Genomic DNA, 22954 nt, shown 5'->3' with positions numbered 1-22954 from the left:
GCTGTTGTGAACTACTTAAAGCGCGGCGAGGCGGTCAAATGACCGCTGAGTCCTTAGACTGGGAGGCTTTTACTTACACATAATGATCGCAAGATGGCGCTTCGTGCACGAATGAAATCGTTTGGTCATAAATTCAGTTTGCACTAAGCCATGTCATTCGTGTCAGACCGTGTTGTTGATAATCTGTGGTTGTTTGTTTCATTATGACATACAGCACGTTTGAGTTATCTGTTAATGTATTTGTGTTGATTTGTGTTGTTAAAAACTTTGGAAGAGTTCTTGAACAAACCTTAAGCAAACTTGACTTTCAACTAAAATGCTCTAAAAGTGAATGTGGCTAGTTCTAATTCACTCCCCAAATTCACTTCTATTCATTTAATAGGTAGCCTATGTTCGCGCTGCCGAAAATGATCGGACCTGGTCACCTGGAACAAAGAGCCTATAGTCTGGTTTCAATTAGCCTACACAGTAGCCAGGATTTCATGCCGCATTTTACAGGCTACCGTGGCTACTTTCTAAAACAACTTTCATTCATTTAGGGAGAAGATCTAGGGTCTAGCTACATTGGAGGGAGGGAGATAGAGAGAGCTATGCTGAGCAGGCATAGGCGTGAGAAGTAGCATAATTTAAAATAATGAGTGAATGATATTCTTTGTTTTGCGAATGTGTAGGCTATGTTTGCGATGTCTGCTGAAAAAAAAGCTAGGCCTATTGTTTCTACAATTTAAGCTAACTTCTATGTGAATTCGAGATTCAGCATTGAGACACACATTTTCTCCTAGTTATCAAGCAGAGTCGTAGCTCACTGGTTAGAGCTTCGGCTTGATCACCCAAGGGTTGTTGGTTCGATCCCCAACCTATTCCTGACGGAAGTTCTTTTGAACAAGGCATCAATAAAGTAGGCTATATTTATATTCTTTTCGATTCACATAACTACACGCACGCTGGCGAATTCGAACATTCTGAAACGCGCATATGCGATGAAACATGATTGCGCATTCTTCCACGGGTTGCCTAAACAGCCAGCTTACAGCCTAGTCTATGCAGGGGACAGATAGATGGGGTGGGGGTGGGGAGGCAGTTCCTCAATGCCTCGGTGATATCTGTAGCCTAAGTATCCTAGACGAGTGCATGGGGGAGGGGGATGATCGGTTTCAAATAGGCTGCAATGGATAGTGTGTTGTATAGACCCCGAAGCCATTTGCTTTGAGAACGGCTGGCTAATGAAGTTGTTGGCTGGCTAGCTGGCTCAGCCAAAACCTTAATGCAGCCGCCACAGTTTTCATGACTGATAATGGCTTTAGTTGCCACTTCATGTCTACAGATGTGTATATTGTATTAGATATCAACACACAATGTTATTGTATTGTTTTGGACAACGTTCTGCACGTTTCACTTCAATGTAGACTGCATGCGTTCATTGCGTTGTGAACAGCGCAGCAATCTCTGGAAAGGAAACGGTGGAAGTCGCATCAGTAGGCTAGCTAATAGCCTATCACGTTCAATGCTGTAAATCCATCTGTTCCAGAATATTTGGTTCATATCATCAATCTTTGGTTTTGGTGTTTGTGCAACCGGGCCCTGACGATTTAACAAAAGTCTGAGTAGCCCTACGTAGGAATTAGGAAAGTAGCCTATGTAAGGTGAGATCAAAATCAGGCTACTTTGTTTGCTGCTTTTCCCCATGTCATTTTCATTGGTCGTCAACTCACTGGGAGTCCTGTGTGTCGTAGCAACGAGCACAATACTGATGTGGTGTGTCCAGTGGGAAAATCTCATGTAGGCCTAGTTTCTAGGCTATCGTATTTGTTCGCGTGTCACTATGATATAATTATTTTTAGATGCAAAAAGTCTAACTGGCTTTGTCAAAGTTTGTCAGTTGGCGGCAGAAAATGATTGGCTGGCGAAATTATTTTTCGTTAATGGTAGGCCTAAACATATTGCGATTCATCCGTTTATTTCAGATAGGTTGTTATTAAAAAACATTAACAAAAAATAATTGTTCATCGACGTTGTAAAACGGTCAGTAAATTCTATCGATATAAGATTTTGCATTTCGCTCCTGCCGAGTTGTGAACACGGGTCTCCGGCGTTGCAGACAGGAGTGTTAACGCTGCGCCAATTGACATTATACAACAAGTGCGTTAGGATAGGTCGTTGACTTGACGTAACTCAGTCAGTCCAGCAAATATGTAAGAAAATGCTTATACATTAGTCTGAGCTTTAAAAGATAGCCTACAAATAGAAGATAAGATGTACAACTATGAATGTACGTAGGCATACGCGCCCTACGTACATAAATAGGCTACGACGAAAATTACACATGTAGGCCTGTCGCAACGTTTTCAAAACAAACTCGCATTTTACCACTGTAAATCGCCTCCATAGACTATGCCATGTAAATGAAAAATAGTTATTAAAATAAAGCACATATATAATACATGTTGCACATATATAAACGATATGTTTTATGGTAAAATATTATTCTCATGCCCGACTGACAGGAAATCCTTGCGACATCTGCTGTGAGAAAAGAGAATAGCAGCCTGAACAAAAATGGCCGAACGCGAGACAACATAGTGTTGTCACATAAGTGAGCGCAAAATAGCTCTAAACTAGCTTGTACCGGTGTGCTTTTGATCATGTAAAAATTCTGGGTGACAAAACACGCGTATTTAGGAAAAGTCGTGAACGTAGGGTCCTGGAGTTTAATCGAGTGAAAAGATTTTTTTTTTTTTGTAATCGCTGCGGTCAAATGACCGCAGCCCGGCAGTTCTAGGTATATCTAGGTCAAACCCCCACGGCGCTTCTAGGAATACGCGTCAGCGGTCAAATGACCGGCGCTTGGCGCTTCTAGTGTTAACAGCACGCTACCGCAAACTACAATTATGGCGCCCTGTGACTCATTGCATGATATTATGCCAGGGCTAAAACAGTTACGTTGCTATGGAAACGCACTGAGTGGGCAAGAAACACATACCATTGGAGTTCTGTATGTGAAACTAAAGGCTTGAGTGCTTTTCAGAGAGGACTGTATAATTGAGTGATTTTTTTTTTGGCATTTAAACTGACCTGGACTTACACCACAGTTGTAGCCTACAGTGTGCTGGTAAAAAAAGTTCTTTAAAAACAAGCACCATCTTTGCTGTAGTTGTATGTTCTTCAGTGATTGTTGTATGTGTATCTTCCCAAAGGCTTGTGTAAGATTGAGTGGATAAAGACTTTATAGGCTGCAGTATTGAAGCGAGCTGTGGCCTAAAACTGCTATGGCCCAAGTCAGCGATTGGGCCTAAAGGATCAGTCACAACGCAGAAGTGGACTTTTCCTTACAGTAAGAAAAAAAAGTCTTACCATATTTGTTCAAATCATTACCTAAAACAGCTAATTCCTATTTGTACAACCCCTTAAAGTCATGTTTGTGTTTCTGCAGTGATCTCTATGATCTTTGGTCCATAGCTTCTGTTAGGATCCTTTAGCACCTTACATACTGTAGTAACAAATGAACACTTTCTGTATTATTGTTAGAATGTTCCAATCTCCTCTGCTGAAGGGTGTCAAAGGGACTCAAAGGCTTCAGGGCTGGAGGAGGTTTCAGATCAGACTGATTAAGGAGGAGTGTGTGTGTGTGTGTGGAGGGAGGGGGGGGGTGGAGGGAGTGAAGCTCATTGCAAAGGAAAATTATCAGGAGTTCTGCTGCCCCCGCACACACACACACACACACACACACTTCCCACCCTGTTCCCTACAATCCAACATCATAAAAGTAATCTTTGAAATTAGAAACCTTATCTCCGGCAGAAAAAAAATGAAATGAAGTTCTCACTAGAAAATGGAGATAAAAGGTCCTGCTGACTGTCAACATGAACGATCGTATCGCTTGGCATGGAGAAGGGATGGGGGTGGAAGGGTGGAAGGGTGGAATTACTAATGAAACTGATTTTGCCATTTTCTTGCTGTACTATTCAAGTAATGTTTGATATATTTCACCTCTTCAAACCCTGTCATCTTCAATTCCTTTATACTGAACTGTTGGGTGTTGGATTGTAGGGACTAACACAAAATCATTGTTTAGCATACATGTGTAAGGATATGCTCATAAATATAGTTATTTTCACACTTTGTACTGGGAATATGATTATTAAGCTCATTAAAAGGTTAAATGAAGCATAAACAAAAGGTAAATAGAGGCTGTGCCATCCAGTCTGTTCCTTATTCAAATTAAAAAAAAAATGAAATGCTCTGTTTTTTAATCATTGCAATTTAAATGCTGATTCAATTGAATAAAATGAAAATAGGTGGTGATTAAAGTGACAGAATTCACGGAGACATTAAGTGCAGCTGTAAAATGTATTGTTTGTTTTTGCAAACACATTAACCACGATTAAAAACATATAATGATTTGCACACCGCGTGGCAAGATCCTTGGAAGCCTACAATGAATGATTCAGCCCTCCATTGCTCATCAAACAGATATAACTCAAGGGCCAGGTGGATCTGTGCGCCAGAATCAGTTAGCAACACCTGGTCCGTAAATCACCTCTAAAATCTCTTGAATTAAATTGACTTCCCTCGCTCTCACCCGTAACATAAACTTTCCACTCAAAGAATTAGGTGCTTTTGTATGCTCTGTTTAAATGAATTAATGAATGTATTTCTATGTATGTATGTACGTATGTTTGTATGTATGCATGCATGCATGCATGAATGAATGCATGAATGTATGTATGTATGTATGTATGTATGTATGTATATGTATGTATGCATGTATGCAAGTATGTATGTATGTATGTTTGCATTTATGAATGAATGAATGAATGAATGTATGTACAGTACTGTATGTACGTATGTATTTATGAAAGAAAGAAAGAAAGAAAGAGACAGAAAGAAAGAAAGAAAGAAAGATTGTCTGCACCAGACAGGCACCTGATCCGTATCGACATTGATCTGTTGGCACTATCCCCCCTGAAGCTCTTGGTTTTTTACTTAATTACAATTCAAATGAAAGAAAGAAAAAAGAAAAAAAAAAGTTTAATATCGACGTGTTCTCCGCTAATGCTGTCCTGGGGCGCGACAGCGCCGACAAAGACTGCTGCTACGGTGAACTGACGTCCGCTGAATGGATGTCTGGAAAAGAGGGCCCGGGGGACTCGTGAGATGTATCTCTGTGTCTGCAGACATTGACCGAGATTAGGAGGCCAGGGATGAATGAAGGCACATGAGCCGACGCTGAGCACGGAGGCAAGCTCTCGAAAGGAGTCGGAGGTTTACAGGAGACAGACAACTAGCCGTGGCCGCTCAAACACCCTCCAGGATGCAGACTGTACCTCTCCTAACTCACTCAAATGGTACTACCAATTTGTTGTTGCATTGTTAGATAGTTTCCTGCTACCTTTTGAAATGAATTAGTTCTTGTCTGACTACAGTACAGTCATGGGTACTCATTTTAAACTCTAATGTATGTTCATAACCTGAAGCTTTGACTGCATTTGCTCCGAAGAACTCAAAACAGATGGGCCTACTGTACTGTATAAACAAAAGAGGACCTATATGGCTCTTTATCTGTGTTAGGATCTGGTGGGATTAGGCAGTTGGAGTAGCTGTTGTCTGTACTCCCACAGTATGATCTCTCAGCTATCTGTTCTGCAGGCCTCAGAGGTAGAGAGGTCAGAGATGGGCTCCTCCGCCTCCTCCTCCACAGCTCTCCTCTCCTCTCCTCCAACGCACCCCCGCTAACGCTAAGACAACAAGTGGCTAGGTCTGTGTGCATACTGTCTTTTCCCAAACCCAGTGTGGGTTGGGAGACCTCACACAATGAATGAAATGACATAGAAAAACACGAGAGAGAGAGAGAGAGAGCACACCATGCACCACTGCTAGAGATGACCGTTTCCAGCATATTGGTTTACATTGCTGGGAGAAAAACTGTAATTTCTGTGAAATGCTTCCTAAAATCGTAGAGTTGAAATTTGAAATGAATGAGTATCAGCCCACCACATCACAGACTGCAGTCAGAGGGAACACACGCACGTTCAGTTCCTGAATACACTACAACCTCCCACAAGATTGATTTATTGTGTGTATTGGTGGTTGATGCCATAATAGAAGAGAAACCAAATAAATATATTTACTATGAAATAGTCTGCGCAAATGATATGCTCTTAGAGGAACCCAGAGGGGATTGAGTCACCCCTCTCCGCAGACTACACCGACGTCGATCAAGCAGCCGTCAGAGCTTCAGACGTACACTACTACTGTTCTTTTGCCTTTTTCATGAGACTTAGGCATCACACATTCTCAAAATAGTCACTGTGGGGTTGATATGGGTTTGTGTCATCTTAATTTAGACAGCTACCGGGAGCACCACAGGTTCAAGCATGAAAACACAGAGGAGAGAGAGAGAGAGAGAGAGAGATGGGGGTGGTGGGGGGCAACATCTTTGTCTTGGTATTGTTTGAGGTCATAAATGTTGCAGGCGTTTTCCTTAAAAGCACAAAAGAAAATGTTTCTCTTTCGCCTCCGTGTCCCTCTGGGGCGCCAGGAGGGGAGACATTGATTATTTATTTCATAATCTGGCTGCCTGGAGTAATACTCCTCACTTACTAAGCACTATTTTAGAGACTGACCACAGCGTAAACCTCTGCTGACGACGGACACAATTTGGTGCAAAGCCCACCGTAATGGCCGCCATACCTCTACCACCTGATAGGCTGCGTCAACAGTCCTCCTCCCTTTCCAAAACGTTCCTCTCCAGGGACCTCTCTCAGTCGTTTATATCGCGCTAGTTTTTGTTCGCTCGGGCCCCGTAGAAGGGGGGGGGTTGACTAATTGCTCCCCCTGGACCATAGACAAGACAATAGGTCACATGCGGCAGCGTTTTGGCTTTCTTGTCGCCGGCTACTGCTTCCTCCTCGAGTGTTATCAAGGGGCCGAGTGGAAAGGAATGGAGCGTAATTTGAGGTCGTACATCTTAGGAGAGGGTCGGTTTTGTCATTGGAAGGGGAGTCTCATACACTGCGGCAGAGCGAAGAATGACCTGCTGTGGGTCTTTTCTCTTTCCCAGAACTGCAGGGTTTTTTTGTTTGTTTCGTATTGTCTTGTATGTTCATAATATGTCCACTTTCTGTATGTTGTATTTGCTGGTGACACAAGCAGCCAGAAACAAATTCCTTTTATGTATCCACAATATACTGTACATGCTAGGTCCACAACCTACACAGGACTTTTTGCCATTTCATCAAAATATATGATCTTATCCTCTGGTATTTCTGAATAATATCCAAATATCATGACTTGTTTTTCAGTTTACTGTATCTTTCAAAAAGGAATCAGGGAGTTTTGTGGTATATGCCAGACTACAGAATACTTGTCTTTCTACTTAGGTTGTGACATTCAAGAGTTAAATAATTTGACTGCACCTGTATACACCAAGAATAACCAAATGTGACAAAGCTCTTATGGTACTTAAGCACTAGACTCACTGACGTACAGAGCAGGGGGGGTATTCCAAGTATACATTTTAGTGACAGACCTGGGTAAGTTAATGCAGCGCAAGTGGTAAACCTCCTACAAGAGCCCAAAGGCATTGTTTTGTTGGGAGGATAAAGTTGCATATCTCTTCTATTAGGAGGTTTACCACTTTGAGTTAATTTACCCTGGTATGTCACTGAACCACTACTTGGAATACCTCCTCCCAGGGCTCTCCAAGTAGCCACAATGTACAGTATAATGGCCACACAGCTGATGGAAGTTAGAAGTGTTCCCTTACAACAACATGCCCAGGTAGGTATTCCTATTCCAGATACATGGGCTGAATCTCAATGCCCCTCCCCCTTACACACTCACATCTTTGGTGAGCATTCCCGTTAACACTATGGCTGTCCCACGGCAACATTGTGAAGGGAGGGAGGAAGCTTGGAAATCTTTGTGAACCCTTACACCATTGCGACTTGATCACTTACGACATATGTCAGTTAAGTGTGTGAGGGTTCAGGGCTTAGACAGGAATTAGACAGAATTAGACAGGAATTAGACAGGAATTAGACAGAATTCACTAAATCTATTAAGAATTAAAACTTCATGGAACATAGAAGACAAGTAACAACACCAGCACATGACCTGCTTCAGTTAACATGAAGCCAAATGCTATACCGATAACTTGGGCGAAGTACTGATAAAAGTCCCTGGCATACAGTAGCTGTGGTATCTTGAGGGGGGAAAAAATTGGGCCTACATGCTTCAATAGAATAGAATAGAATAGAATAGAATGTATACTTTTTTGATCCCGTGAGGGAAATTCAGTTCTCTGCATTTAACCCAATTTAACCGAATTAGTGAACACACAGCACACAGTGAACACACAGTGAGGTGAATCACACAACCCAGAGCAGTGAGCTGCCTGCCCAACCAGCGGCGCTCGGGGAGCAGTGAGGGGTTAGGTGCCTTGCTCAAGGGCACTTCAGCCGTGGTGGACTGGTCGGGGATCGAACCGGCAACCCTCCGGTTACAAACCCGATGCGCTAACCAGTACACCACGGCTGCCCTGATCTATTTTAGAAATTGGTTAATGTAAGATCATGTTAATAAAACCTACTGTAACCTTTGAAGAATGTAGTAATGTACTGTACATACTATAATACACATTTGCCTACCCTTATGACGTTTCCGTAGGTGGGCCATGAGAAGACAAACATACAGTACTTGACATAGTACAGATATCATGTTTTAGACATTCTCTAAATATGATGTAATTTAAATATCCCAGGTACTCTTTTAAATATCCCAGGTACTCCTTTACATGCACAGTATTCAGGGAATAACAGACACAACAAAATGAGAGAAAAAATATATTTTGTTAATGTAAAGCCTCTACACAGAAGTTTGTTGAAAATAACATTTCTTTCACACAATCAATCATCAATCAATCAATAAATCAATCCATCAATCAATCAAACAATTAAAATTCCAATATGGGTAACACCACAATTATGTCCGCCATCATTGTACACATTAGTGATCTTTTTCAGCATTTGTTGCCAAGCTTTGGCGTCAGCAGTAAAGTAAATCATGCCATGTCAAGTGTTGAGGATCAAAGTCAACACAGAAGGCACAACAGAACAGATTCAGAGACAGCCGGGACCATATAAATAATAATAATAATAATAATAATAATAATAATAATAATAATAATAATAAAAATCGCTTTCACATGTAATTTCCACTGAATGAATGCATAAATTAATAAATGGAAAAATGGTTATCTTGGCCACAGATCTGGAGAAAGCAGAAGGCAAAGATCGACATCATTCCCTGAAAAACAAAACATTAATAAGTGTTCATTTATTATATCTATGGAAGCTTCTTTTTTTGGTATGACAAATCATCTAATGTCACAGACAAGCTGTATATGGAAAGCAAGCACACACAAAGCATAGCCTAGGCTAGTATTTCATGCATAGAACGATCTATGTCTATGGTTTCATGCATCATGGCACTACAGTAGTGGTGAGTAGCCTAGGCTGGAACTCAGCATGAGGGTGTGTCTGTGTCTACTGGTGACTAATTTGAGTAAGCAGCCTAGCCTATGCAATCATCGTGTAAATTCATTTAATTTCAGGAAGGGTATACACTTTTGTTTGGAATGTAAACAGCAGATAGTTATATTAGTTAGTAATAGCCTGGCTTCTATAGTCTATTTTATTGCATTATTTCTGTCAATCTCAGCATCATGAATAATTCACACATCAACATATTATGATGATGACACTTCAGGGGTGTTTGCACTGTGACAGACGAAACCTACCGGGTTTCTTAGCGCGATTCATCAAAAGTCGTTGGTCCTGGCAATCCATGTATGACTTGCCTGGCTGAATAAAGCAGGAAGGGGAAAGACACTCAGTTTGAATGGACACACACACAGCCAAGGTACCGTGACTTCTCTGGCACAATCCCAAGTTTTAGACAAATGTGTTTGCTGGCTAACTAACTTACTGCGCAGCAAAGTCATCCCCAAGTCTTTAGGTAAAGAAAGGCAGTTATAACGGTCATGTTTGTGCCGCTGATAGGATATTATTACATTGGTAGGTAGACTACGACATAGAATCGTGAGCTGTCACGTACCAAACTGATGACTGAAGCTGGGAGACTTGCTAGTAAGTTAAGTATTGCTGATCGTACTCCAAATGCCATAAACCTACTCACCCGTCATGGAACGATGAAATGCATAAAAAGAAAGAATACGATGTCAAATAATACGAAAAGCCAAAAGTCAAACCAATACGAATGTTCAGGTAGGGAGCAAACTGCTCCCTTTTTCTCTTCCGTGGATCCCATGCTTTTGCATTAACTTCCTTATTCCGGGGGAAAACCGGATATCGTCAATTTAAAAGTCCTTCATTGTTCTGTCAGAATTCTTCAAGATTAAAAAACAGAAACGTAGACTTGAAAAAAAAAAGTCGTTCCATAACAGAAGGAAATGTATAACTGCCTTTGTCTGTGACAGTGTAGGTGTGACTGTGCTTCTTATGCCTAAGACCTAGGCCCACATTAGCATATAGCCTAGGTTATACATGTTTTAAATATTGCAGCTGTACATAAATGACAGAGCACCCGTGAACACAATGGCAGAAGGCAAGGTTATGCCCCTGTGTTCATTTTGGTGCGAACCGGGCATGTGTTGAGCATTCCCTTGGGCATCATTGCTCAGTGCAGGCACTCTCTTCCTGACCCCGAGAATCTGCCGCTTGCGATAATGACACGATCCATCTCAGGCACATTTTCCATTTTGCACCAGGAAATGAGGTAGGCTTGGTAATGGAATCCCGCAGTTCTCGCTCATTGATCTCGGCAAATTTCTTTTAATGTTCATTGTTTTGCATTAACAAAATTCATCTAATTTCCTTTTCTGTGCAGTGTGCACGCACCTCTACATTCTGTTACCATGTAATGTGCCTTGTATGTGTGATTGGTTATTTCCAAGTGTGTTGTAGGGGGGAAATTATGTTCATACAATGCAGCAAGCTGTATGAAAAGAATTCCATTTAGGGCAGAAGAAGAGTAAATCCACCATGGACACACACACACACACACACACACACACACACACACACACACACACACACATTCAAGAGAAAGACTGTGAGAAAATTCGAAATATTGCCACCTACAGATGGCTAACTGCCTCTTAAACTCTGCATATATGCAAAGTTTGATGTGATTTAGAGGCTGTTTGTTTTCAGTGCCAGGCATTACAAAACACTTGGAATAAATCCACAATTTAGGCATCCGTTCGGGGCCTTGAGAACAACTAATGAATCTGGTGTTGAGCCAGAACTGTAGTATGATGTTTTGTATTATATGAAAGTTAGGCTAGAAGTTCTGCATGTCCTTATCAATGGGGAAAAAAAGTGTCTGCATGTGTCGGTAAAACTTTTTAGTGGAAAATTGTGGTTGTTTTCCTTGAATTTTCCCACATCTACTGCCAGCCATGTTATCATTCTTTATTTATTATTATTATTATTTTTTTTAATATGTCCATTCAGAAGCGGATGTTGACATAGGCTCATTCTCTTCCTCGTTCTGACTGTTTCCAAACGTCAAGATAACTATTACACTATAAGAGATTTTAAAATAGCTGGCCAGTGAAAAATAATATCCATGATCTCATTATTCTGAGAATTATTCATTACATTTCAGTCTTGATTGCCAAGTGGTCATTGCTATTTCATGCTCACTGCTTGTTTAAGCACACCATGTGCTCTCAAATGATGCTGTTTGCCTCTCCCTCGCATATTTCTGCTCAATTTTGAAATAAGGCCTCAAAAACGCACAGTTATAAAAAAGCAATGAATCAAAATGAGGCATGCATCTCCGAGAGACATTGATTAGTTTCAGCCATTTAACGATCTGGCCCTAATGATAACATATCAATCTGCCATTGTGAAGGGTTTTTTTTTTTTATCCCTCTGACCATTCATATTGTTTATGCCCCCTTAAATAAGGAGAGGGGAATCATTCGTACAAATCAAAATGGTGACTGATGCCGAGTGTGAAGATTTCTGACCCTCAGCGTCACAAATAATCAAAGCGGCCCAGTAAAGTGCCCAGGAGAAACTGCACAGAGCAGCGCGTGCCCATAAAGTAGGCCCTAATTGCTTTGTCGATGGTGCCCCGATTTGAACCTGTCAGAACTGTTTGCAGACACTCCTCTCATTCCAGCTCTGTGTGGAGTTTCAGCGCTTCTTCAGCAAATTCTGATCCACTAATTCCCCTCTTTTGACAAGGAGTTTACAAGTTTTGAAAGCCTCCTAACTCAAAGTTTACCCGCAGATTTACTGAACTGTTAAAGGAACAGTGTCACATTCTGTAGGATTTGAGCTGTCATGAACGCAAAAGTGCACAGGAGCATTCTGATTGTATAACGTGTTGCCATTCATGGAAATTACGATGTCTGACGTAAACAACGGACCGTTTCAAGATTGTTTATGTTGGATAAACATGCTGAGTCTGACACACATGCACCCATGTTGGTAAGCAGGCTGTTAAAGTCACGTAACGTTGCATAGGCTACTCATCAACAACCACGGTTGCCTAGCACTTCTGTTGCCTGATCAGGTTGCTGATCTTGCAACAATATGCCGACACACACGTCGGTAGCATTCTGTTAAAATTTGCATTTAAAACAGCCGCTCTTGACTCTATCTGGACATTGGCTATCGGCATAACATTCATGCAAACTTCACTTCCGAGTTCATATGGCATAGCCATGGTCATACGCTTTAGGCTATCATTTCCCAACAACAGCAGAGACGCACGGGTATGTAATGTGTCTAATATTGCCATTAGCTGCAACTCAAACGCCTTTCCCCTTCACTTTTTTTACTTTTCAAAGACAGTAAAAAGCTCTATTAGCTGCACGGGCCTCATTCTAATCTACATCATCACCAATCTAACATGATCTACCTGCATCAATGTCATTGGGCAACACGTTTCTTGGAAAACATTGTTTGTACGGGCACTACACTAGTACAAGTAAATGAAGAGTCTTACAGTACATTACACAAATTGTGGCATTGGATTGATTACAACACGTTGACATAAGCAGTGACAAAAATGTCTACTGCATGTGTGTGGCACATTCTTGCCAAAAGCGAATATCTTGAAACACTATAGGAGGCCATATTTCTTCACTCATGAGAGGTTTCTCACAGGCAGTGCGGCTGCTATTGAGTGTTTTTGTCTTTACATCCACGGCGTGATGAGTGGGGTGTGAAAACAGCTGAGGCGATAAAATGTCCAGATTGTTCCGAATCTGACAATGGTGGTGAGATTGCCTTGCGCTCATCCAAGCATGTGGAGACGTCTGATGCAAACAGTCATGTACTCTGAACAATGTGGAGAGAGAGAGTGTGTGTGTGTGTGTGTGTGTGTGTGTGTGTGTGTGTGTGTGTGTGTGCGCACGCATGTTTGTTTGTGCTTGTCTCTGTGCTTGTGTGCGCGCACGCCTGTGTGTGTCCGTTTGTTGCGCTTTTTTGTATTTCTCTGTGTGTGTGTTTGTGCCTGTGAATGTGTAAGTCTGTGAGGGGCTTTTGAAAGGCTCTCTGGTGCATGTCAGTGGGCACAAAGGGATGTGCTCCTGCTCTTGTAAAGTGTGAAGGGAAAGTGTGTGTGTGTGTGTGTGTGTGTGTGTGTGAGAGAGAGCATTTGTATTTTTGAATAGTATGTATTGTAAGTCTGTTGCTCTTGTGTGCTTCTCTGGTGCTTGTCACTAGGCCTAAGGGAGGTGATCCCGCTCTGAAAGCGTGTGTGCATGTATATGTCTCTGTGTCCTATACAGTTCTACCGATGCTGTGTGTATATGTCTGTGTCTCTGTGTGTGTGTGTGTGTGTCTGTGTGTATGTATGTTTTTTCTGATAAGAGTATGAAGATAAAGTATCTTAATAAAACTGCAGCACGTGTGTGTGTGTGTGTGTGTGTGTGTGTGTGTGTGTGTGTGTGTGTGTGTGTGTGTGTGTTTGTGTGTGTGGTAGCCAGATATGGGCCACTCACAAAGCAGCCACCTGCTCGGATGAAACGTTGGCACTAACTTCATCCTGCTACACAAGCTTACTCAGAACAGTTAGCTTTAAAGCCCCTGTATTAGCTGCTTCTGCTGCAGTTGCTGCTGCTGCTGCTGCTGATGATGATGATGATGATGATGATGATGGTTTCACTAGGATGCATTTTGCATTTTGTTTTGCCATCAGAAATGTAGAAAGATGACATCAGGAAAATTAAGCTATCCTGTTTGCAGAAGACTGAAACCAGATTGAGAGGCAGGCTCCTTAAATATGAATGTTAACACTGTCAACTGAAATGTCCAAATATTAAAGAGCCCTGGAGTTTTGTTACAGCTCATGATAAAATATAATTTGAGGAGAAGCTAGTGTGTCTTATCAAGTATTTTAATATGTATTAGTTGGATATATTCATTAGATTTATTGACTGTGCCTGGAGAGCTGTTATATGCAGGACAAATATTAACAACGGGAAATGTCTTTGCTTTGTCACATACAGATAGTATTACCAATGAAGACAAGATGTCACTGCACCCCCACCCCCTCCACCCCACCTCACTCTCCCCACACCACACAAGCACATCACCCTTTCAGCGGAACACGAGAGACAACAACCCGCTGATATGAATAATCTGTTGTCCTTCGCGGGGCCTCATCAGATTTTGAATATGAAAAAAAGACAGCGAGAGTCACAGACAGATTTGTAGATTTCCACGCTGGATAACAGCTGGGAGGAATCCAGAGGCGCCATGGGGACATAGAATATATTCTCACAAAGCCTCTCTCTCTCTCTCTCTCTCTCTCTCTCTTTCTCTCTGGCCATACAGTAGGTCTTTCAAGGACAATGGGGATTCAGGCTTTGGCACCATATGGGCGGCTGGCTGGATCTAAAGCAATGTAAAGTTCAGGTCACACAACCCCACAGACAGTGTCAGGCGAAGCACAGTTCAAAGACAGGCTTCAAACACATACTCTGATTTTCACTTTTTTCGCTAATTTGCCCTGTACATTTACAGTAACCCTGAACCACACACAAAACTAGAAAAGCACTCAGAGAGCGCAGACCTCCACCTGTATTGTTCTTCCTAGGTTTTCATACATTTGAACCTAAACTATTCCGATCGCCACCACGTGGCCATACCATGCCATTACACCACTAATCGAAACACATAAGCGGCTCCGGAATCCCGACGGTGTTACGGATCACTCCCATAATTTAATTGTTTCTTCCTTGGGTCATGTCTGACCTTCCCTGAAAATGTCATCGAAATCCATCCATCACTTTTTGAGTTATCTTGCTAACAGACAGACAGACAGACAGACAGACAGACAGACAAACGCCGGTCCCCGATGAAAACATAACCTCCTTGGCGGAGGTAATGAAGAATGATAATCCAGAGGAGGCCTAGTTAGCGATCAATACTACAATATACTGCAGTATACTGTATGACTCACTGTGTGTAATAACTATAGTTCCATCTCTATCTCATCAGGACTCTTCTTCATGAGGAGGAGTTACTGAATGATTTAAAGACAGATGATGAACCTTTTATGAAATGTTAGTACAAGTCAAACTCCAACCTGATTGGACATTGTTCTTCAATAATAATGTTATGTTACCATTGCAATTATCATTTGTTGATTACACAATAGAATGAATTACCAAGATGAGATAATTTACACCTACATGGATGAATATTGAACATTTGGATCTGGATTAAGCAATAGTTCCCCATGGACCCCTGATCGCAACCTCTCACTAACACTATACAGTAAGATGCATTTTTATTAAGTAATGAATAAATGCTGGTTCTCTCCTTCTCCCTATCCCTCGTCTTCCTCAATCTATCTGCATTTTGCATCTATAGGCACAGAAAGAAAAAGGCATTATTGGAAATAATAATCCCCTGTCTGTTTACATTTGAGACTTTGTAGCAAGCAGGGTCATCTTATGGGACACCACTGATCTGACCCCAGCCCTCTAATATGCCCCTCTTAAGCCACTATCATCGACCTGTGGTCAGCCCACTTGGCATGACCCCCTCCTCAGAGCAACAGCTTAGCCCTGCTCTGAAAGAGAGAAAGAGAGAGAGAGAGAGAGAGAGAGAGAGAGAGAGAGAGACAGATAGAGAAGTGAAGGAGTATGTCCAGCGAATCCACATTATCCTGAACAGCTGGTTTCAGTGCCATCAGAGTCTCCTCTCCTCATCTCCCCCTCTCCTCTGATGATGGCCACCGCTCCAGCACGCTCCAGCCCTGATTATGTGACGATGAACTGTTGCACTAAACTCCTTAAGCTGATCATTTCACACATGGTTGCTGTGATTTCATGTGACTTTGGTTCAATGTCAGCCAGATGACCTGGAGCTATGTTTTTAATAATGGTGGTTCCCCATAAAGATGTCATGAATTACGTAATATTTCATATACAACTGAACTGAGGCCATGTGCATGTTGAATGTTAGTGTTTTTTTTTTTTTTTTTTGATTGATTGATTGATTGTGTTGTGTGATTGTGGCAAACACCAACATAACTAAACCACTAAAAAGTAATATGAAGAAAGAGAAAAGTAATGAGATCAGGCATGTGTCTACATCGGTAAGATGCCAATGTAGCGGTAGCCACCTGCACTTAAGGCCTATTCGGACGGGATTAGTTTTATGGGGTGACATCAGGTAAAGTAATAATTACCAGGTAATGTAGTCCCGTCCGGACGCGCCATGTCAGTAAACATAACGGAGTATGTCGGTGACATTTACAGACACTTTTACCTTCCGGAAAACGGTCCGGAAAAATTACCTTAGGTAATATTAATCCCGTGCGAACGCGACCCTCTGTAAAGATGATATTTCGTCACATCCTGATTGGAAAACAATTCCACCATAGTCTGAATGAAAACATGACATGCTGTGCAGCTCCTAATAGGACGTTAGCTAGTTTGGCTATTAGCTTGATATTGTTAGCCATTTCAAACTACTTATGGCATAAATAAAGCTAACGTTTGCTAGTTTAACCAACTTGTAGTCTTTCAAATCTGAAAATGCCGCACGTACCTGACGCAAAGTATCACGTGCACAGCGACGAAGATGTGACGGCAGAACGTAAACGTAGTTACTCCTCCCATGTCAAGTAAAATGACAGAGATGTCTAGTCCCGTCCGAATTGGACATTTATATTACAGAGGTCATATGATAAACCTGCATTACTGTACGTCCCCCCATAAAACTAATCCCGTCCGAATAGGCCTATACTCTACCAAAAGTGGTCATCCGCCTTGGCTGACATATGACCTTAAGTGACATCCCATTCTTAATCCATAATGTTTAATATGATACACCAACAAAAACATTCATGCTAGTATTAGCAACAACCATATTGCATACAGGTGTTGGTGATTTATCTTTATCTCACAATATAAGCAGTGAGGAAAAATCAGACTTTTAAGGCAAGCAAATGTATTTGTAGAGCAAACGTTTTAACGAAAATGTGTGCCACAGTGATTGGCAGACCTGTATTTAATACTAAAATAATGGCTCAGGCTCCCTTTGTGAAGGAGGCTGTCGTACAATATCAAGCATTCTGGGGATGCATCGCCAATAGGCGTGTTCAAGTTCAACTCCAAATGACCTCTTGCAGCAGCGAGAGCTGCCGGTGGCAGCAGGGGAGGGGATACAAACGCTGCTATGAAGTTGTACACTCTCTACTTCCCGTAGTGTAGACTTGAGACTTGACCATGTGACGAATCACAAGGCACGGACCCGCACGGACCCTTGTGGATATGAGGAGGCATCTAAACACCTGCACATACGTCAGGGATGTAAAAGCCAATTAGGGCAAAGACCTGACGTCATGAAGGCAGGGTCTAGGCTCCGCTGCGCTCCGCAGTACCTCCAGAGCGGCTGCTCTGCTGCTCCGCAGCTGCCTGGCCACACCTTGCTCCCGATAAGTTGAGGCCATGTGATACCGACTGCCGAGTCGAAAACACACCCATCTAGACCATCGTGGACAGATTTTTAACCACGTGCATCTTGTGCTGCGCAGTTTTTGTGCTGCGCAGCCATCCTGAATGCGCCTAATGTCAAGGCCGCATTATTCTCCTGATTCTCCTAAGTCAGTGTGGCATCATGGGTTTTGAAGTCTTTATTTTAAGCTGAAAGAACTACACGTGTAGCTTTGAAGCCCATAAGGCTGTTTACCGCATGGTTCCTGTTTTGTTTGTTTGTTTGTTTGTTCCTTTTGCCTGATGAAGACCCAGTAGGGTCGAAACATTGCTTGTTTTTAACACTAAATGGGAGCAAATATCAGTGTTGCAGGCATTATATTCCTTTTTGAAGCTATACTCTCCATTTCGTGAGCTTAGAATTCTAAGGTTCTATCTCCATTTAGGGTATAGTTCTGAGATATTAAGCATCAAAGTTTTTACATTAGCTAGCAAAACTGTTATGTAGTACCTTTTTATTTTACTAATAACTAACTAAAAATATATTATAAACACCCAATGGATCAGATTAGGTCAAAAACTCAATTTCGACCAAAAGTGAAGATGGAACCTTATAATTCTCAGCTCACGATTTGTCCTGCACGGTAGGATGTGCATACAGCTACTCTTCTTGACCGTTTGTTTGTGCTTTAAAGAGGAACTATGCAGGATTGGCGATTTCATCTCTGGTTTCGGTTTTCGTTTTCGCTCGTTTTATGCTTGCATTTTCTCTGCAGAGCTTCTCCGACAGCTTTAGCATGTATATTTGTACATGTATAGGCTATATTTAAATATATAAATTGCAAGCGTGGTTCTTCGTCTCAGACTTCCAGATGTAAACAAGGAGCGATCGTCTCCTGCAGAAAGTTGCATAGGGTCTCTTTAACACACAGCTTAGTGAGTGTGTATTGGTCTGTGGAGGAGTTGAGACAGGCGGTGGTGGCGGTGGTGGTGGTGGTGGTGGGGCAACAGGCCTTGAGGAAGAGTTGGATTAGGCGGCACTCCGGAGGGAGGCAAACACGGAGTGTCTGAGGAGTTAAGTAAACCGCGCGGCTCTCGCTTAGAATCAATATCTGCCACATTAACCTTTACATCTTCAACGCCACTAAATCAATACCGCTGCAGACCTAACGGGCTCGCGAGATGGACATCGGGGTTAGGTTTAAGCCATACAAAGCATTTGGGGGGGATGTTCTGATGTCTGTGTGGACATTGGGTTTTATAGGGGCTTCACTGGAAAGCACAATGTTTTAGAAAATTGCTCTGGTTAAACAGTCACCTAAACCTAATGCTTTCGGTGAAAGAGCCCTTTAAAATCAATGAATATACCCCATAGGAGTTGCAAGCTAATCTTCGGTTGTTTGTCTTACTTAAAAGGATATCTGTAGTACAGGTGGCTTTACCGCTCATTCTGTTGAATTACCACATATTTACCATGACAAATAGTATTTAGATGGCATTGGATATGTCAGATTACCTTAGTACTGTAAGATGATATAATAATAGTAAAACATATTATAATAGTAATTTAATCATATAATAACATTTTAGTATTATACTTCTAAAATCCCTGCAACAATAGAAGTACATTTCCGGTATAATTGTGTGATATTTACATTTTGCGTGACTTTTTAAAGTTTAGAAAATAAGTAGAATAAGTAGCACAGATATGTAATATGTTTTCATTGAAGAAACGCACGCCAGCACACACACCATGTTTACCTTAAGGTGGGAGGTCGGATGGGAGGGCTGGAGTCCAATGTTTTATTGTCTCGGCCTTATACTGGGGCCACCTTGTGGGCCTTCCAGCTGCGTCCCATAGACCACCACTCTGGCTCCGGCCCCGGCCCTCTGAGTGCTGATATTGATGGTAATAGTCAGTCTCATTCTTTTAGTCACATGGACCAACCACTGGATGTTATGACCCAGGCTCCATCCGCCAGCCAAACCAAAAAGAGGCTCGAGAGTCTTGCCAACATCAAGCTGAGCCTGCCTGCCTGCCTGGATGCATCTGCACACACTGGAAACCACTATACATTATGTAGTGAATTTATGATTCTGCCAGATGTAAACGCATTATCGCGAAAAAGACCCGTCAAACGTGCAAGAGTTCAAACAGAATACTCTCTAGGTCTGTGTGTGTCCCATTAACGCAATGAATGGTTTCAATATCTGTGCGCTGGGGTGTTGAAGATGAGCTGAATATCGTTAACAGGGGGGGAAGCTATTAAAACGTTTTGTTTCCTCAAATAATCAAAAGTGAATCTTTGCAGCAGGCATAACTGCTTTATTTACAACAGTCACACAGGCATAACATTTCATAATTACTATTATCATGAAGAATACCCACTATAGTAATGGCATTAGAAATAATCTTAACAATAATCAATAATCTTAACAATAAACAATAATCTTAATAATCTTGATAATACAACAATGCTGTGAGAGAGAGAGAGAGAGAGAGAGAGAGAGAGAAAGAGAGAGAGAGAGAGAGAGAGAGAGAAAGAGAGAGAGAGAGAGAGAGAGAGAGAGAGAGCATACCCAATTATCTTCCATCAGGAGGAGAATTTACGACTCAAACTCTGTAATCAATACCAGTCAATATAAACAAATACAAATGTTATTTCCAATAGAGAGAGATACACAACATGTGCATTGTGTTTAAAGTCGTATTGACAGGTATTGACAGGCAACAAAAAAACTTGAAAGAGGACGTGTGGCAAAATGCTGGTTAAATAAATACAACGAGATCAGGGTGTTAAGCTACAGAACTCTACAGTATATACTCTATTCGCATTCTTCGTGTGTGTGTGTGTGTGTGTGTGTGTGTGTGTGTGTGTGTGTGTGTGTGTGTGTGTGTGTGTGTGTGTGTGTGTTTGTCTGCTTCTTTTGTATTCTTTCATTTGATAACCCTCCTGGGTGGCACCTCCACTTGAGTGTTAAAGCCCTTCAGGCAAAAAAAGACAAACAAACTAAAAGACACAAAGACACAGGAAAAAGAAACATTGCGTGGACAGGCTCGGTGTTGCAATAGATATTCTTTTATTCACCGCCTCTCCTACTGTACCGAGTTCAGTGTTGTAGAAAGAGAGTCAAAGGGTTCGTGCCCTCGCTGTGATTTTCCTCTCATTCACACGTGTTTGGACTCTTTGGCAGGGACCTGTGCTTTCTCTGCCACCGCTGCCCTGCAGTTGACCTTTGAACCCCTGGAGATGACAGCCTCCTACTGACCTCTTCCCTCTTCCCCTCCGCCCCTGCCACCACTAGCACTGCCCCCTCCGCTGGAGTTATGTTTGCTCACATTGTTACAGTATATGGACTTAAAGGAGAATTCCGGTGTGATATTGACTTTAAATGTGTTGAAACATGATACCGAGTGTGAGCGATTGTCTCAGAGCTGATTTCGACCTGTCAGCTGTTCTCCGAAACCCGGCGGGAGCTTAGAAATAGTCAACCAGGTTTTTAACGTTTGTGCCTCGGGCATCGAACTGCCGTGCAAATAAATCACTGTTTAACACCATTAATGAGGCTCAAAGTAGCTCCACACTTTATTGGTAGACTTCTGAGGGCCCTGACATTTAAAACGAGACATCGAGAACTTTGAAAAAGCACTGGTTGTTTACTTACATGACTGTTTATTCAGGCAGTCACTTTCGAAAGTTTACCGGTCGCAGCCATCTTGAATTTAGTCACGTGACTGATTCATGACTAGTGCACGCATAGACATAGCGATTACGTGAACCAGTCACGAATCAGTCACGTGACTACATTCAAGATGGCTGCTACCGCTAAACTTTCGAAAGTGACTGCCTGAATAAACAGTCATGTAAGTAAACAACCAGTGCTTTTTCAAAGTTCTCGATGTCTCGTTTTAAATGTCAGGGCCCTCAGAAGTCTACCAATAAAGTGTGGAGCTACTTTGAGCCTCATTAATGGTGTAAAACAGTGATTTATTTGCACGGCAGTTCGATGCCCGAGGCACAAACGTTAAAAACCTGGTTGACTATTTCTAAGCTCCCGCCGGGTTTCGGAGAACAGCTGACAGGTCGAGATCAGCTCTGAGACAATCGCTCACACTCGGTATCATATTTCAACACACTTTAAGTCAATATCACACCGGAATTCTCCTTTAAGGTTTCTGTTTTCTTTTTTTTTACTATTTCACGAGAATGAAAGCAACCGCTGTGTGTGTGTGTGTGTGTGTGTGTGTGTGTGTGTGTGTGTGTGTGTGTGTGTGTGTGTGTGTGTGTGTGTGTGTGTGTGTGTGTGTGTGTGTGTGTGTGTGTGTGTGTGTGTGTGTGTGTGTGTGTAAGTGTGTGTGTGTGAAATGTTCCAAACAGCAAAACCACAAGAACTCCAAGCCTGAACCCAGATGAGAATCTGCACGAGCTACTTGGTGAACTCGCGAGCGCTGTTTGCACAACCCTCCCCAGGCCCCCAGTCGGTCTCCGCGAGCGAGCCCAAGACGCCGTTAACTCCGAGGCCTTCGCCGCGTGCGGCTCTCCCGGGCGGCCAGCGGAAAAAACACCGCTGCCGTCAGAAAAAGTCCGGAGTCCGAAGAATGAACCCTGGGAAGCGGAGAAATCAAACCATCTGCTGAACTCCCAACTGTCTGTCTGATTCACACAAACACCCAGAGTGCTTGCCGACTCTGGAAGGAGTCTGGCCCGGATGCTACCCGGATGCTTCCCGGAGCTGCACCGAATCGGATTCAGCTACTGGAGAGGTTCATTGCGTCGTAATGTGAAGGCCGCTCTCACGATGCAATCATCACGTTGTCTCTGTGTCATAATATAGGCCTACTGTACTTATTTTGATCTGTTCTGCCCTGCAGTGGAGTTTGGATTGGATCATATCACTCTTTCAGCAGCTATGACCTTGAACTGAACGCTGAATGGTTACTTTGCAATATACGGTACACAA

At 42.3% G+C, this 22954-nt stretch overlaps 1 long non-coding RNA gene across 1 annotated transcript; it reads right to left on the bottom strand.

Annotated features, from left to right (window-relative positions):
• Positions 1-8830: 8830 nt before the first annotated feature.
• Positions 8831-10351, bottom strand: LOC134059874 (uncharacterized). Its single transcript, XR_009935086.1, has 3 exons — positions 10198-10351; positions 9800-9863; positions 8831-9306 (listed from the first exon to the last, which is right to left on the bottom strand). It is a non-coding gene; the product is annotated as an uncharacterized LOC134059874 (long non-coding RNA).
• Between the last annotated feature and the right edge of the window lie 12603 nt (positions 10352-22954).

This window comes from Sardina pilchardus, chromosome 16 (genome assembly GCF_963854185.1).
Source record: "Sardina pilchardus chromosome 16, fSarPil1.1, whole genome shotgun sequence".
NCBI lineage: Eukaryota > Metazoa > Chordata > Actinopteri > Clupeiformes > Clupeidae > Sardina > Sardina pilchardus.
This window is presented reverse-complemented; position numbering and strand designations above follow the sequence as displayed.